Source organism: Meles meles, chromosome 10 (genome assembly GCF_922984935.1).
Source record: "Meles meles chromosome 10, mMelMel3.1 paternal haplotype, whole genome shotgun sequence".
Lineage (NCBI taxonomy): Eukaryota > Metazoa > Chordata > Mammalia > Carnivora > Mustelidae > Meles > Meles meles.
The window spans coordinates 83,135,204-83,144,638 of record NC_060075.1 but is presented as its reverse complement, the minus strand read 5'-3'; the positions used below and the strand labels follow the sequence as shown (position 1 = coordinate 83,144,638).

The following is a 9,435-nucleotide window of genomic DNA, read 5'->3' as shown; positions in this document are numbered from 1 at the left end:
TAGAAATATTTTGTTTGTGTAAATTAATTACATATAAAATTATAATTTTTACTTAAAAAGCTAATTCATAAAAATACTTCAAGGACTTTGAATTAGTATCGGCTTTGTGTATAAATTTTTTGAGCTTTCATTTTAATGAAAACTATAACTAATAACAATGACACATATCCTCTCATGTATTTCTTACTTAACCCTTAAATATCTCTGGGATACAAGATTTATTTTCATTATATTTTATGAAAAAGAGGTTGAAGTCTTAAATAACTTCAGAAATTTTAAATGACTTCTCTAGTATTAAAATTGGTAAGTATTACATTTAGATTTAGACCCAGTGTATGAGCAAATTCCATATTTTTTATGCTCTATCATGTTGTCTCTCTCGTATTGTTACTGAAAAGGAAATCTTTTTGTAGTGTAATTTGTAGTGGGTAGAGAAATAGGATTACAGTTAGAGAATACACAGATTAGGGGTTCCTGGGTAGCTCATTCTGTTAATCGTCTGCCTTCAGCTCTGGTCATGATCTCGGGGTTCTGGGAGATCATGACCTGAGATCAAGCCCCACATTAGGGTCCCTGCCTAGTGGGGAGCCTGCTTCTCCCTCTCCCTCTGCTGCTCCCCCTGTTGTGCTCTCTCACTCTGTGTCAAATAAATTAAAAAGAAGAAGAAGAAGAAGAAGAGGAAGAGGAAGAGGAAGAAGAAGAAGAAGAAAGAAAGAAAAGAAAAAAAGATAGAATACGCAAATTAAATCCAAAAGTCAAATTGCACAAATTGGTCCTCTCAATTATTTTTAGTAATCTAATTAAGCTTTATCTCTAGTACATCAAAATTTATAATTTTTTATCTAGCTATCTATAGTTTATATTTGTTACAGGTCTACTCTACCAGCCACTGAGCCATTTACACATTTTATTTTAGGTATTATTCAACAACAGTATAAATTAGGTGCTTCTTTGATTCCTATATAGAGATGAGGAAAATAAGACAGGTTACTTCACTTGATAAAATTTATTCAGTCAGTTGTTGGTGCAGCCAGGTTTACTAGAAGCAAGGATTGGTTCCCAACCATCATGAACATATCCTCATCCAGTTACTGTCAGTTTACTTCATGGAATGGGCTTTAAGTAAATAATTTCTATGGAAAAATAAGATTACATCAACAACACAATAAATTCTTCTTATGGAAAAAGATTAAATTATGATTTTAGTGAAGTTACTTTTCAGTTCCAACTAAATATCCATGTTATGCTTGTGAAATAGCATGTGTGTATCATAATCTTATTAAAAACACATTTGTGGTAATTAAAATTGTAGTGTATAATAAAGCCTGTATAATCACTCATTCAAACCTTGTGTTAATGTAGTGAATTAAAAATACACTTTAAATAAGTTTAAAATTAGAACACTATTTTCCACTACTTTAATTAACAAGGACCTATATTTAATTTTGTATAAAATTACATCCATTTATTATACAGTAAAATGTCTTTACTTCTAGTTTTTTTTTTTAAATTTTTTAAGATTTTTTATTTATTTGTCAGAGAGAGCAAGAGAGAGCAAGCACAAGCAGGATGAGTGTAGGCAGAGGGAGAAGCAGGCTCCCCACTGAGCAAGGAGTCTGATGTGGGACTCCATCCCAGGACCCTGGGATCATGACCCAAGCTGAAGGCAGACCCTTAACTAACAGCCACCGAGGTGTCCCCTCACTTCTCGTTCAAATGTGTATAGAAATCATATATATATATATATAGAGAGAGAGAGAGAGAGAGATAAATTTCTCTCTCTCTATATATATTTACCATTCAGTATGGTGATTATATAAATGTTATCACCATTTTTTAGATGTATCCACTTCATTTTGAAAAATCATGTAATTAGGACACACAGGATGATGACTAGGTTTTGTACTGACCATTCTATGCAGATTTCTAACATGAAAAAAATAATACTGCTCTTACTTAGCAATATTTGTTTATTAAAAAAACAGGCTATAAGTATTAATTTGCTATATAGTAATTCATATTCAAATGAGAATAGCAATGTAAAATGGCATTGTATGTAAACTGATAAAAGAATCACTAAGGACACCCCCTTCAATTATGCTTAATGGAAGGTTTCATACTTTAACATAGTTTTATTTCTGAACAATAAACCAACAGATTCCTTACATGGACTATGATAAACATTAGTGAATGGCACCACCTTTTCGGGAGGGGTAAGTCCCTTGTGATTTGTAACCAAATAGGGAAAAAAATTTCAGCTTCTAGATTTTACCATTATCTTAGTTCATATGACTATCCATTCAAAAAATACCTGTTAGTAAAGTTAGGCTATTTCCTTTTAGAAGCTCATGTCTCTATGTATCTATTTATGTTTTCAGAGGACTGAAAACTTTTTTTCAAAATTTCAAAAATTTCAAAATTTTTTTCAAAATTTTTTTCAAAAAATTTACACTTATATTCATAAATACTATATATATTATTATTATTTTCTTGCATTTTATTTATTTACTGAAGTATATTTGACACACAATGTTACATTAGTTTCAGGTGTACGTAGTGGTTACATAAGTCCATAGGTTATGTCATGCTCACCACAAATGTAGCTATTATCACCATACAATACAATCATTTTTAAAATATTTATTTATTTGAGAGAGAGAGTGCATGCTATCATGTGAGCAGGAGGAGAGTTGAGGGAGAGAGAGAACCTCCAGGAGACTCCCCACTGAGCACAGAGCTGGAGGGGTTAGGTCTCAGGACTCTTGAGATCATGACCTGAAATGAAGTCAAGTGATATTAACTCACTGAGCCACCCAGGTGTCTCTGTATAATGCTATTGTTTTTAAAGCAGTAACTACATTTCAACTATCTGTTATTGCTTCTCAATTATATTAAATCCTTTTTCAAAGGATGTTTTCTACCTACGTATCACTATCACTTAGTACAGTGTCTTGACTCTATAGTCACTCAGTATTTATATGACTAATTCATTAATTAAACATACCATCCATTATAAAATGCTGAGTATAAAGAAGACCTTTCATGGATAGCTAAAATTTAACTTATTAAGATGTTTATTTTTATATGAAAAGTAAACATTATATAACATGTAGGACTGTTCAACTTCATTGTTGCCTCCCGTGTTAAACAGATTACATTCTCTTATATGCATGATATGAAGAACTCTAATGTAAACTTACATAAAATCCCATTGATGTTTTGATGTATGGTCTTTTACACATTAAAGAACCAACAGGATGTATTGTTATTTAATATACCTCAAAACATGACCCCTTTGTAGTAATAAATTGATTTTGTGGTGACTTTCAGATATACTTGATATTTTTTCTGCCCTTCTGTACTGTTGGACTCTCTCAGTCTTTTGTAATCTGCTCCTTTATACCTAATGACAGATGAAGTGAGAGCTCTTAAATATATCTATGTTCTATAGTAGAATACTCTTCCCCTGCATATTTATATATTTACAAATAGTACTGAGATGGTTGAAGAGTTACCATAGGCCAGAATCAAGAAAGTAAAATAAAACAGAGAGACAGAGACGGACACATAGACAGGTGCAGGGAGGGGGAGTGGGAGGAGAAGGAGGAAGAGGAGAGGGTAGGAGAATAAGGGAGGGAGGGAGGAGGAAGGAAGGAAAAAAGGAATGAAGGATGGAAGGAAGGAAAGAATGAAGATGGAAGGAAGAAAAAGTGGGTTCTTAAAGGTGTATTCATTTGTCCTAGAGACATATTTCTCCTCTACAAACCAGTTGGGGCAGGCTGATCCAACCCAACAGAAAACTAATTTCTTTTCTCCATCTGTCTTAAAGAAACTGTCAAATCACCACAGAAGGCAGAACAAAAGAAAAACACAGTTTTAAGATCAGGTTATCTTGTCTTGTTTATAAGAAATATCACTTCCAAACTTTCTTTTACATAAGTCAGTGATCCTCTGTTGCCTTTGACATTTTTAAAAAGATGTGGGATGATATTTCAGCATGGATTTATGTTGGATTTGAATATGTATTATTCTTCATAGAAACATGAGTTAAGATACATAGGTGTTGTCATGCCTTCACAATTCCACACTATTGTATAACAGGTACAAGAAATTGATCACAGAATCCTGAAATATATGTACTTGCTTAAACGTTCATTTGTTAAGTGTCCATTTATTTTAGCTCCTTCTTGGGAAATTTCCAGGAAATAAGAATACAAATATACATGAACAGTGTTTTGCCTTCAAAAGCTAATGATTTAGAGAGAGATAGTAAGGCAAACTATAAGAAACTCTTAATTCTAAAGAACAAACTGAGGGTTGATGGAGGGAAAGTGGGTAGGGGGTTGGACTAAATGGTGACAGGTGTTAGGGAGGGTACTTGTTGTGATGAGCACTGACTATTATATGTAAGTGATAAATCACTAAACTCTACTCCTGAAACTAGTATTATACTATATGTGAACTAACTAGAATTTAAATAAAATTTAAAAAAGAAAAAAATAAAACAAAACAAAACTTCTGGTTCTGTGGGAAAATGCAAACAATTAAACATACCATGATTCATTTTATATTCATTGGTTCAGAAACAGAAACAAGATGCTATAAAAACACATAGAGTTGATATTTACCACTTGAGTTACCTAAGTTACACTTACCACTTGGAAGGCTTTTTGGAGGAAATGTCACCTGAGTTAGATTCCATAGGCTGAGGGGAAATTAGCCAGACAGATAGGAAGAGCTCTCAGGATGACAAAAACAAACAAATATGCATGGTGGGACCAGAGAGTAAAAATATTTCATCATGTTTGAGAACAGATGATGATATAATATTTATCATACATTAAGGAGATTGTTCTACAGTTTAGTGCTATAGCTTATTTATATTTGTATTTTAAAACAATCACTCTTTAATAAGAGTAGAAATTTTCTAAAGGACATTAAGAGTGGGATATAACAGTATCAATTAAGATGTTATTCATAGTAATTAAGGTTAAAAAAAAAGTTTGTATCCTGGATATGAAGTTCTTTTCTTTTTGAGAGAGAGAGTGCATGAATAGGATCAGGAGGGGTGTTGGGGGCCAAGGGAGAGGGAGAGAGAATCTTGAGCAGCTCCATGCCCAGCATAAAGCCCAACTTGGGGCTTAATCTCAAAACCCTGAGATCATGACCAGAGCCAAAATCAGGAGTCTATTGTTTAAGCAACTGAGCCACCCAAGTGCCCCTTGGATAGGAGCTGCTGAACAAATGGAACAGTAAGTGGGGAAGGCTATAAAGAAAAAAAAGTAAGACACAACTACAAATTAAAGGCTAGCTTAGAAGACAGTGGCTGCACCAGAACCATAAGAGACTATGGACTCTGAAAAACAACCTGAGGGTTTTGAAGGGTCAGGGGTGGGAGGTTGGGCAACCTGAGGGTTTTGAAGGGTCAGGGGTGGGAGGTTGGGGGAACAGGTGGTGGGTAATGGGAGGGCATGTTTTGCATGGAGCACTGGGTGTTGTGCAAAAAGAATGAATACTGTTACGCTGAAAAGATAAATAAAAAGGAAAAAAAAAAAAAGAAGGAGATATGGCATCTCAGAAGATGATTTCTTTCTGCCGCACATTGAGTTTGAGTGGTGAAGGTAGTCATCATTTGAATAGTCATTATTAGAATAAATATTTCTGTCACTGAGGAATTAGAATGAAGCTGAGGATAATGATTTGAGTCATTAAAATATACAAGAGATAGTTCAAGCCATGTAAATGGATGGAATCAATTAGAAATCCTGGAAGCACTGAATTTATAGAGTGGATGAAGAAGAGAATATAATAAAGGAAAATAAAAGTGGCTAGAAAGACAGGTTAATAAATGTTAACCTAGAACTAACCACATAACAGAATGCAAAAAAATAAAGAACATGTTGCAGAGAGTAAATGAGGCAAAACTGTGGAGTCAGATTTAAGAATAAGTCAATAATAAGAGGTTTTGGCTTCTTTTTTTTTTTTATTTTTTTTACAAACATGCCTGAAATGTTTTAATAGAATTTAACTTTTCCTTAAATGGTCTTTTCATAACCAAAAACAAACAACAAAAAAACACCCAATGTTAAAACCACTTAATAAACTTACAAACTTGAAAAATTAGACACTTCAGGTAGACAGTAAACTCAATATTATGAAAGCAATGTTTCCAAGTTTCAAAGATTTGACAAGTTCTGCAGAATAACTTTTGTCAGTGAGTGGATACTCCACAATTTTCTGCCAAGTAGGACTGAGTGTCATTCACTGGTGTGAGGTCGAATCCATTTCAAGGAATGTTGTGTTGGCACAGTCATTGAAGGAAGATAAAATGCGTAGTCAGGTCTTGTACACTGAGTGTTACATCTGCAGTGTTTTGCATGATAGAAGGGACTTTTCATTTTCCTACAAGCAGAGAAATAATGGCACAGTTAGAAGCTAGAAGGTGGCACTGGTTTTGCAATTGCTGGCTTTGGAGACACTACTGGAATTCTTAGACTCATATGAGTTAAGGAACAATCTGGTTTAGTACATTTTGTATCATATTTTCAATTTGGATGAAAGAACAAACATTTTTTCAGTAAATTTACCATTGAGGAAGGCTTTGCAAGTGAAACAGGTTGATGGTAAGCACACTCATCCCCATTTTTAAGGCAGGCCAGTATTTGCAACATTTCAAAAATCTTTCTGGTTTCTGGACCACACTCAGCTCACTCATCTCATCATCTGAAAAGCTACCATTTGGCTTATCAAGCTGCCTGCTCATCAACTGCAAGTGCTGTGGGTGGAGGAGACCTCTGAGTCCCTTGTTTGAGGTTCCAGTTTGGTTTACAGGTTTCACTCCTTCAAAACACATGTCCTCCTCTTGATCTGACATGTATTCTGGGAGGCTGGGGACACCATCCAGTGTCACTATAAACTTGGGACTTGCAGGTTTATCTGGTGGTACAAGATCCCATCTGCCTAAGGTGTACTGAAAGTACCTGAAGGGTATCTCCAGTCTTCATCCCCCACTCTTGGTTTGGAGCCACTACTATTTCCTCAGACAGCTTTGGCTTCTTCAGAATAAATGATCTTGTGTCTGCATGGACTATGGCTTCTGTGTCATAGTAATCTTGACTGATCTGCAGAGTTTCTGCCATTACTGGCTCAATTACCAGTCAGGATAACAACTGCCTCTGTTGAGTTCCTGGGCTTTTTTCTTTATTATCTCCCTTTGTTTCCTCTTCTTTAATGGGGATACTTATTCTGGGAGTCCTCCTTTGCCCCTGGACCATTTCTGTCAGCAATTCTTCTTGAGAAGTTTGAGTTCTGGGAGCAACTGGAAGTGTCTGTTTCTGTGAGACTAGAAGAGTTAGTTGTTTTTGTTACAGATTCTTGAGCTTCAGATACAGCTTTCAAAATTAGATTCTTGTTAGCTTGTTTAGAAGGTGGAAGCAAAGGTCTCCTTTCAGGCTTTACTGGCACTTGACACACTGCTAGGGATGCTTCCTCTATGAGACTCCAAATCATCATCTTCCTCCTCTTTTTCACCAACATGATGGGATTTTTTTTTACTTTAACAGTTGAACTTACCACAAGCAACTTCCTCGTCTGAAAGTTTTCTTCCTCAATACTTATTTTTTTCTGAGTTGTTTCTAAAGAAGGGTCTATAAGACTCTTCTAAGCTGTTAAGCACTTATGGTTCACAAAAATGTCCTGTTTCATAACACCTGACTGTTCTGTATATCAGGTTGCTTGGTGGCACAAATACCATTTTGCTGCTGCTGAAATTGCAGCTTGTTTAAATGAGAACCACTGTCTGCATTTTGACTTGCAGGTGGTTGACAATTTTCAATAGAAGTGTGAGAAGAATTATATGAAACTGTCACTGTAGGGTTTTTTCCGAGATAAGGGATTCTCCTGCACAAAACTGAGGTCTTCATCAATGAGGTCATCTGGTTCTGGCTTAGTATCAATCACATCTTCAGAGGGTGCTGCCTGCCTCAGAGGCTTCATAGCTGACATTAATCAGGTTGCAGCTCCATCATCATAAGTCAGTCTGACTTAGTTTTCTGCACCTGTAAACTAGGAGAAACCTGGAATCTCTTTTTTCAGGTCTAGTGCTAGCAATCGCAAGGGGCAGCACTGCAGCTTCATGCCTTCTCTCATCCCCCCGACTGTAACTGCTCTTTTTGAAGACACATTATTATCAAAGATGTTGGTTTCAGAAGACTTTAGACTAGAGGCGTCAGTTGTAACAGAGCCAAGTTTATCACTTTATACACCATGAAGACATAACGATGAATCGTGTTATACCCTAGGAACAAGGACAGGTCCTCTGTCATTTGGTCCTGACTTTCTTGTTGGCCATCATTACTATAATGTTATCAGGAAGTTCTTCATCAATGTAAGGTCTTGTAATTTCCCCTTAATGGCACTCCAGATCTTCGACTGATCTCCACGCCGATTTCCATGGCTCTAGCATTGGCAGTGGGTTAGCCCCTCCTGTGCCTTACTTCCTCAGAGCCTAGGGCAGCTCCTTGCTCATGGCTCAGCCACACCAGCCACCAGCCACCAGTGCCACTTCAGGTTGCTCTGTGTGTCCCACCTCCACAGTCTCAGCAAAAATACTTTTAAGGTGGTGGTGGAAAATCTAGTATCAACAGTAAGTATGGACTAATACAGCTAGAAATAGAGTAATAGCTGAAAATATGTAGAGTTGAGGAAGGCTGTATATTTTATTTTCTTATGTATTTTGCTTAATGCCTTATGGTGGGAGATGTTTGTACATGTTTAAAAGCTATTGTGAAAGAGCAAATAGGAAAGGATAGGGTGAAGTTATGGGAGAGAGAAAATAAGGAGTAACATCCAGGCAGTAAAGGCAGATACTGTTTCCATGTGCCCCTACAGTTTACTGGTTCTATCTTCTCTGTATGTCTCCATGTTTAAAAAAAAACAAAAACTTTTTTTATTTGAGAGAAAGAGGGAGAAGGAGGAAGGGACAGAGAGAGAAGGAGAGAGTCTTAAGCAGACTCCACACTGAGCATGGAGTTCACTTAGGGCTGTATCTCACCACCTGAGCTAAACTACGCTGAAACCAAGAGCCCAACACTCAATGAACTAGGCCACCCAGGTGCCCCAATATGTCTCCATCTTGATACATTATGACTGTATGTAGAGAAAGCATAGTGTGTGTGCATGTGTGTGTGTGTGTGTGTGTTTGTGCGTTTAAAGAGAAAAGCACACACCAAAAAAACTATCTGATCTTTCTGAGTGCATAAACAGCTACTTGAAAAAAAAAACAAAAAACAAAACCTAATCCTCTGAAAATTTACTCAGAATCACACAATTTCAACAATCCTTTCAGTTTATCTTGTATAAAATTCAGCTCTTCCCATGCTTTGATCTTAGATGATATCTGAAAGTATCCCTGAAGGAGTGCAGGCACTTGCTCTC

The 9,435-nt window shown here is 36.1% G+C and overlaps 1 pseudogene; it reads right to left on the bottom strand.

Moving 5' to 3' along the window:
* Positions 1-6,257: 6,257 nt before the first annotated feature.
* Positions 6,258-8,453, bottom strand: LOC123951982 (annotated as a pseudogene).
* Between the last annotated feature and the right edge of the window lie 982 nt (positions 8,454-9,435).